Genomic DNA, 8946 nt, shown 5'->3' on the forward strand with positions numbered 1-8946 from the left:
CTCAGCAGGGAGCCTGCTTCTTCCTCTCTCTCTCTGCCTACTTGTGATCTCTGTCTGTCAAATAAATACGTAAAATCTTAAAAAAATATATATATATCCCCTGATTATATTTTAGGTGAGCAAGAGCTGTCTGTACTGTTACAAACACCATCTGGTGCATCCAGATTAACACTTCTGGGGAAATTGACACACAGCTATGTAAGATCACTGAGCAAGACAGTTGGCTTAAAAAGATGACTATTTCAATGGGGTCTTTCTTTGACTTAGTTTAACTTTGAGCATTTGGATCTTGAGACCATGGTTTCAATGTGCACTCTAACCATGGAAAATTATCTGTTTATAAAAACCAAAATCATATCCCAGGTACACTATATACTCTTAAAAAATTTAAATGTATGCTAAGCAAATAATCTCTCTGAGACTGGAACATCAGAAAAAGAACGTAGAGGGATAGCTGATACCCAAATTGTGCACCCGAAGTCATCACTTCTGAATATCACAGAGATTAAACAAAAACATTATGACACATGAATACCATGCAAAGGAGCAGCAAAAGTTGAGAGAACCACTGAATGGTAGCTGAAAGTGGCACCAGTGCTTTACACTTTGATCACATAAGCTGAGAGTTGATCAAAAGGGGGAATAGTGAAAGAGGGAACTGAACAAAAGGGGGGAACTGTGAAAAAGGGCCACAGGTCACAGGACCATAGGAGCCACTTAAGTTAAGGCTTTGACTTAGTAAACCAAGACCTAATACCTAAACTAACTACAGCTTCACTCCCCCAGGAAAGTACACTTTTACCAGTCAACATAGGTATTTCCAGATCAGCACCCAGAAATTTGCTGATAGGCCTTTTCCCTTCCCCTTAGGAGAGCAGTCTTAACTAAAACAATGGATTATTTGCTAATAATTTCTTTTTTTCCCCTTCCCTTTCTTCCTTTAAAAATGTTTCCTTTCCTACAGCTCAGTGGAGATCCTCTATATTTGCTAGATAACATGCTGCCTAATTCATGACTTATTTAATAAAGCCAATCATAGTTTAAAATTTATTGATTTGAATTTTGTTTTTTAACAGATATGTATGCATTGTCTCCCCAAGGAAAGTATTTAGGCATGAGAAGAGGGCTATCTGACCTAGAAGTTCTTGTGGAAAGCCCTAGACACTGACAGTCCTCACATTCACATGATCCTACTGCAGCTCACAGGAATAAAGTCTGTTCTCCAACTGGCCTCTGAAAATGGCCCAAATAGTTAAATTCTCTAACTGGCTTAAGCCATTCACCAGACATCCTGCCCCTCAGACTTTCAAGTACACAGGACCCAAACTCAACCATGCAGACTCTCCCAACCTCAGGCCTACAGATCTATAATTCTGTTTTTAGACCTGCACTAAATCCAAAGTGATTTCTTGCTTACCAGCTCCTGAATGAAAGGATACTTCTGGTGTCAGAGTTGAGCTCTGAATGTGTCTCCAGGCAGCACAGGAAATTCTGAGCCTGGTTGAAGTGCTCCCTGCATCCCACAGCAGGAACACTCCTCTGCATGGGCTGACCTTGCAATGGAACAGGTCCCATGTGCTGGTGGAGTCATTGCAGAGAATAAAGAACTGAATTTCACCCCAAATGTCTACACTGCCTGTGAGGAGCTGGCTGGAATTAAATCATTTTTGGCCTCTACTCTATCCTCACAGGAATCTGGCCAGGAGTGAAAAAGCAACCATCATATTGCAGAGCTCTGCATTTCCAAGAACAGAAAGTAAAATCAAAGTTCTGAGGACTCCTTTTCTGAGAAACACAGTCATTACCAGTAAGGGAAACTGAAAGCCACCATGGCCATTGATATGGTGTGTTTTTGGCATCATGAATGAGAGGAGGGCACAGGACCCCAGACAGGAGGCTTCTCAGTAACACCTGAGAGGCCATCCTAACCAGGCTATAGCCTCCAGGCCAGACAGAGTATAAATTCAGACCCGAGTATGAACACAGAACTGAGTCCTGGAAATGACACTCATGTTCCCCCTGTTAACCTTCGACTGCCCAAACTGTATGGGGAGTGAAGTCTAATCAAGAGCATATTTAGTTTTTCTCCCTGGTTCCTGGCACAGAGCTTCAGAAACCTTAGGAATTTCCTGAGTTGCCTTTTTTATATTTATTTTGAACAAAACTTCACTATTATTATGGAAGCCTAATAGAAATAGAAGAGGAAAGGAATCTACACATAGATGAAGGTAACAGTAGGCAATAAATAAGAATGAGGCAAAGTTACATCAAATTGGGTGCTTAAAATGTCCAACCTCATCAACTGGGGAAGCCCAGGGAAACAGCCAGGCTGGAGTCCCATTTGAGAGGCCTCAGCACAGTTAGCTCCCCTCAGGTGAGATTTCCAATGGATCCTCTCCATAAAAGCCATATTTATAGGGAAATGACAGTGTCTCAACAGCCCATTCCGTTTCTCTCACTTATTCATCTGACTCTGATTAATTTTTCCTGATGGCTTATGTCCACTGTTACAGAAGAAACTACTTGTTTTCTATGCTGATGATTCCTATGACTCAATGGGCAGGAGTTGTGGAATACCATGAAGAAACCCCCTATCAACATCCAAAATATCCCAAAGTTACCTTCTGGGACCTGCCCGGAACTGGAACGTCCAATTTCCTTCAACATGCCTATCTAGAAATGGTGGTATTTCCTACCTATGTCTTCTTCATCATCTTTTCTTCTTCACCATTTTACCTCACTGTTGCTTTGCTGCCCACTCCCCCAAATCAAGAAGATTGGCAATAAGTTCTACTTTGTTAGAACCAATGTGGAGAGTGATTTATATAATGAAGAGAAATGAAAATCCAAGTCCTTCAAAAAGGAGAGAGTGCTTCAGCAGATATGAGAAAACTTCCTGGCTAATCTTAGCAATATTAGAGTGCCTGAGCCATGCATCTTCTTGGTCTCCCAACTTTTATCTGGATGACTTTGATTTCCCAATGCTGGAGGAGACCCTGCTGAAGGAACCCGTTATTCATAAGCCCTACACCTTTGTGCTCCTGTTGCCCAATTTGTCTGGTATTTCCATTGAGATAAAGAGAGATTTCATTAAGGAAAAGATCATGCTGGATGTCCTGAAATGATCTACTTTGACATTTACTGCCTTCACGGCCTGCTTTAATGGCTTTGATTTTTCCCAGCAGGAAAAGTGCTTGAACTCTTACTAGAGCCATTTTGGTTTCAATTAGAAGTTATCTGAAGTTATTGCCAAGAAGCTTGGCATGTCTGTGGAGGAGATCAAGAGTTTGACCAAGTCCTTGAATTTCTTGTTACTTGTGAAGGATGACAGCATGGCAACCAAGGCTATGAAGTGTGGTGAATGCCATTGCTCCTAGAATGGAGGATTCTCATCCACTCTCTCAAGTTTTTGAAAAATCTACTTTCTACATTTGCAATTCATTAATACAGTGGCCAATGATGCTAAATTATCTTGAATAGGCCATTAGAGAGCTTGCTAAGAAGATGTATTAGAGATGGGTCAAATTGCCTAACTGAATAACAAATGGGCCTCAGGTCTTACATTCTGTAGGTGGGGGTGGGGACTTCTTTCACCCACCAACAAGGCCAAATCTTCCCCAAAGTGTAGAGAAGATCTCTCTTTGGACAGAAATCATTGCTTCATAATGATACTCCATTGTTATGCAAAGAGGATTTGACCATGACCTCACTATGTTTCCCTGGGCTATTTTGCTGAGATGACATGAAGGAATACACCCTATACATTTCATTAATCTCCATGTGTTATGAGGTAGTTCATATCTGCTTTATTTACTCAGATAATAAACTTTTGGTACAACCAAGATAGTTATTGTCTATTGGTTCTTAATGAATGGTTTTCCCCAGTCATATCAATACCCTCCTCCTCAAACTAGAGGAAATCTGATGATATGGGAACATGTCTAAATGAATAATTTAGTGTGTAATGGGACACTATAGCAGATAGGAAGAAACTGAAAGATGATAAGGAAAATGTTTTAGGATGTCATATTTTCAGACACTATTGGGGAACAGAGGGAAAGGAACAAAATATTTCTAAGATTTTATCAGCATTAGATAGGCCATGAGACCAGTTAACAGGGCACAATGAGGGGCAAAAGATATGAGAGAAGGGAAGTGAATTAGGAAGGAGACTGGAAAGCAAAGATGGCATGAATTAGGCAAGTTGGAAGAATTAAGTTTTCGCTTTCACACAAACTTCTGCATGAAACTTGCGAAATGGGACTTGGCAAACATCAACAATATCTGCCTCAGGGTTCAAGAATTGTTATTCCTGCTGTTACTATAATTGAGACTTTTCCCATTTCTCCTTCCATCACTCCTTGCTATCCCATGTCACCTGCCTTATGGTGTAAGGGGGGTACATGGTGTGTACATGGGAAAGGATGTCCCTCAGATCTCTCATTACTCTGAAGGTTATCCCCAGAGGATGGAGGGCACAGAGGTATGGAGGAGAGCCCTGGTGGCCTACCATCCCCTGACTCCTTAGGAGAGGTCCCCTGTTGGACACAAGGGAGTCAATAAGCGATAAAGTGAAGGATTGTTTGTGCTGCCTCATGCATAACTGATGTATGAAATATTCAAAAGGAAGGATTTCTTGACCTCTTGTATGGCTACATTGCATTTGAAAATGTTTGTTCCTTAGATTTTGATATACATTCCCAGTGCAGAATTTATACTCTCAGGATACAGGCCTTTTTGCAATATTTGCAATAATTCTACCAGATCCCATCTATCCTTATAAAAAGCATGGACACTGAGGAAACCCTCTTTCCTTTTCATCTCATCAGCTAGCACAATCTTCCCATGCCCTACAAGTCATGACCTTTTCAAAATCCCTGAGTCTTTTTCTTCCAGTTCAGTAGACTTCCATTAAGACAGCAAAAGACAGGGTTGCCTGTGTGGCTCAGTAGGTTAAGCATCTGCCTTTGGCTCAGGTCATGATCCTGGGGTCCTGGGTTAGATCCCCATGTTGGGTTCCCTGCTCAGTGAGTAGTCTGCTTTCACCTCTCTCTCTATGCCTTTCCCAGCTCATGTTCTTTCTCTCTGAAATAAATAAATAAAATCTTTTTTTAACATCTTAATTTTATTTTGTTTTACTTTATTTTTTATTTTTTAAAAGATTTTATTTATTTATTTGACAGAGATCACAAGTAGGCAGAGAGAGAAAGGAAGGGAAGCAGGCTCCCTGTTGAGCAGAAAGCCCAATGCAGGGCTGGATCCCAGGACCCTGGGATCATGACCTGAGCCAAAGGCAGAGGCTTTAACACACTGAACCACCCAGGTGCCCCTATTTTATTATTATTATTATTATTTTTTTAAACTACAGACTAATTTCCTTTATTATTATATATGCAAAATTCCTCAAAAAATACTAGCAAAAAGAATACACAAACACACAAAAAGAATTATACGCCATGACCAACACGAGGTTTATCCCTGGATTGCAAGGGTAGTTCCACATAAGAAAAATAATACAATGCATGACATTAGTTGACCACAAAATTCAATTTTTTTCCATGGATTGTGCTTTTGCTATTAACTAAAAACTCATCACTAAAAATAAAAATAAATAAGTGAAAACTAATCACTAAATCGGAATGACAGATTTTCTCCTGTTTAAGTAGAATACTTATGTATTTTGCATTTGTCTATGATCAATTTTGATCAGATTAATTTTGCAACTGGTATGAGGAATGCGTTGAATTTTTTTTTCATACAGACATCCAATTATTACACATGATTCTTTGAAAAGACCATCTAAGCTCCATTGAATTGTTCTTCACTTTTATGGAAAATCAGTTGAATATATATACATATTTTTTTAAAATAAATTTTATTTTTTAAAATATATAATATATTTTATCCCCAGGGGTACAGGTCTGTGAATCGCCAGGTTTACACATTTCACAGCACTCACCATAGCACATACCCTCCCCAATGTCCATAACCCCACCACTCCCTCTCCCAACCCCCCTCCCCCCATCAACCCTCAGTTTGTTTTGTGAGATTAAGAGTCACTTATGGTTTGTCTCCCTCCCAATCCCAACTTGTTTCATTTACTCTTCTCCTACCCCATTAACCCCCCATGTTGCATCTCCTCTCCCTCATATCAGGGAGATCATATGATAATTGTCTTTCTCTGATTGACTTACTTCGCTAAGCATGATACCCTCTAGTTCCATCCACGTCTTCACAAATGGCAAGATTTCATTTCTTTTGATGGCTGCATAGTATTCCATTGTGTATATATACCACATCTTCTTTATCCATTCGTCTGTTGATGGACATCTAGGTTCTTTCCATAGTTTGGCTATTGTAGACATTGCTGCTATAAACATTCGGGTGCACGTGCCCCTTCGGATCACTACGTTTGTATCCTTAGGGTAAATACCCAGTAGTGCAATTGCTGGGTCATAGGGTAGTTCTATTTTCAACATTTTGAGGAACCTCCATGCTGTTTTCCAGAGTGGTTGCACCAGCTTGCATTCCCACCAACAGTGTAGGAGGGTTCCCCTTTCTCCACATCCTCGCCAGCATCTGTCATTTCCTGACTTGTTAATTTTAGCCATTCTGACTGGTGTGAGGTGGTATCTCATTGTGGTTTTGATTTGTATTTCCCTGATGCCGAGTGATGTGGAGCACTTTTTCATGTGTCTGTTGGCCATCTGGATGTCTTCTTTGTAGAAATGTCTATTCATGTCCTCTGCCCATTTCTTGATTGGATTATTTGTTCTTTGGGTGTTGAGTTTGCTAAGTTCTTTATAGATTTTGGACACTAGCCCTTTATCTGATATGTCGTTTGCAAATATCTTCTCCTATTCTGTCAGTTGTCTTTTGGTTTTGTTTACTGTTTCCTTTGCTGTGCAAAAGCTTTTGATCTTGATAAAATCCCAATAGTTCATTTTTGCCCTTACTTCCCTTGCCTTTGGCAATGTTCCTAGGAAGATGTTGCTGCGGCTGAGGTCGAAGAGGTTGCTGCCTGTGTTCTCCTCAAGGATGTTGATGGATTCCTTTCTCACATTGAGGTCCTTCATCCATTTTGAGTTTATTTTCGTGTGTGGTGTAAGGAAATGATCCAATTTCATTTTTCTGCATGTGGCTGTCCAATTTTCCCAACACCATTTATTGAAGAGGCTGTCTTTTTTCCATTGGACATTCTTTCCTGCTTTGTCGAAGATTAGTTGACCATAGAGTTGAGGGTCTATTTCTGGGCTCTCTATTCTGTTCCATTGATCTATGTGTCTGTTTTTGTGCCAGTACCATGCTGTCTTGATGATGACAGCTTTGTAATAGAGCTTGAAGTCCGGGATTGTGATGCCACCAACTTTGGCTTTCTTTTTCAATATTCCTTTGGCTATTCGAGGTCTTTTCTGGTTCCATATAAATTTTAGGATTGTTTGTTCCATTTCTTTGAAAAAAATGGATGGTACTTTGATAAGAATTGCATTAAATGTGTAGATTGCTTTAGGTAGCATAGACATTTTCACAATATTTATTCTTCCAATCCAGGAGCATGGAACATTTTTCCATTTCTTTGTGTCTTCCTCAATTTCTTTCATGAGTACTTTATAGTTTTCTGAGTATAGATTCTTAGCCTCTTTGGTTAGGTTTATTCCTAGGTATCTTATAGATTTGGGGGCAATTGTAAATGGGATTGACTCCTTAATTTCTCTTTCTTCTGTCTTGTTGTTGGTGTAGAGAAATGCAACTGATTTCTGTGCATTGATTTTATATCCTGACACTTTACTGCATTCCTGTACAATTTCAAGCAGTTTTGGAGTGGAGTCTTTTGGGTTTTCCACATATAGTATCATATCATCTGCGAAGAGTGATAGTTTGACTTCTTCTTTGCCGATTTGGATGCCTTTAATTTCCTTTTGTTGTCTGATTGCTGAAGCTAGGACTTCTAGTACTATGTTGAATAGCAGTGGTGATAATGGACATCCCTGCTGTGTTCCTGACCTTAGCGGAAAAGCTTTCAGTTTTTCTCCATTGAGAATGATATTTGTGGTGGGTTTTTCATAGATGGCTTTGATAATATTGAGGTATGTGCCCTCTATCCCTACACTTTGAAGAGTTTTGATCAGGAAGGGATGCTGTACTTTGTCAAATGCTTTTTCAGCATCTATGGAGAGTATCATATGGTTCTTGTTCTTTCTTTTATTAATGTGTTGTATCACATTGATTGATTTGCGGATGTTGAACCAACCTTGCAGCCCTGGAATAAATCCCACTTGGTCGTGGTGATAATCCTTTTAATGTACTGTTGAATCCTATTGGCTAGTATTTTGGTGAGAATTTTTGCATCTGTGTTCATCAAGGATATTGGTCTGTAGTTCTCTTTTTTGATGGGATCCTTGTCCGGTTTTGGAATCTAGGTGATGCTGGCCTCATAAAATGAGTTTGGAAGTTTTCCTTTCATTTCTATTCTTTAGAACAGTTTCAGGAGAATAGGAATTAGTTCTTCTTTAAACATTTGGTAGAATTCCCCTGGGAAGCCATCTGGCCCTGGGCTTTTGTTTGTTTGAAGATTTTTGATGACTGTTTCAATCTCCTTACTGGTTATGGGTCCGTTCAGGCCTTCTATTTCTTCCTGGTTCAGTTGTGGTAGTTTATATGTCTCTAGGAATGCATCCATTTCTTCCAGATTGTCAAATTTGTTGGCGTAGAGTTGCTAATAGTATGTTCTTATAATTGTCTGTATTTCTTTGGTGTTCGTTGTGATATCTCCTCTTTCATTCATGATTTTATTTATTTGGGTCCTTTCTCTTTTCTTTTTGATAAGTCTGGCCAGGGGTTTATCAATCTTATTAATTCTTTCAAAGAACCAGCTCCTAGTTTCATTGATTTGTTCTATTGTTTTTTTTTTGTTTCTATTTCATTGATTTCTGCTCTGATCTTTAT

At 39.5% G+C, this 8946-nt stretch overlaps 1 pseudogene; it reads left to right on the forward strand.

The window, feature by feature from the left end:
• The first annotated feature begins 2538 nt into the window (after window positions 1-2538).
• Window positions 2539-3476, forward strand: LOC116861484 (annotated as a pseudogene).
• The last annotated feature ends 5470 nt before the right edge of the window (window positions 3477-8946 follow it).

The sequence above is a fragment of the Lontra canadensis genome, unplaced genomic scaffold (genome assembly GCF_010015895.1).
Source record: "Lontra canadensis isolate GAN:19392208 unplaced genomic scaffold, GSC_riverotter_1.0 scaffold199, whole genome shotgun sequence".
Taxonomy (NCBI): Eukaryota; Metazoa; Chordata; class Mammalia; order Carnivora; family Mustelidae; genus Lontra; species Lontra canadensis.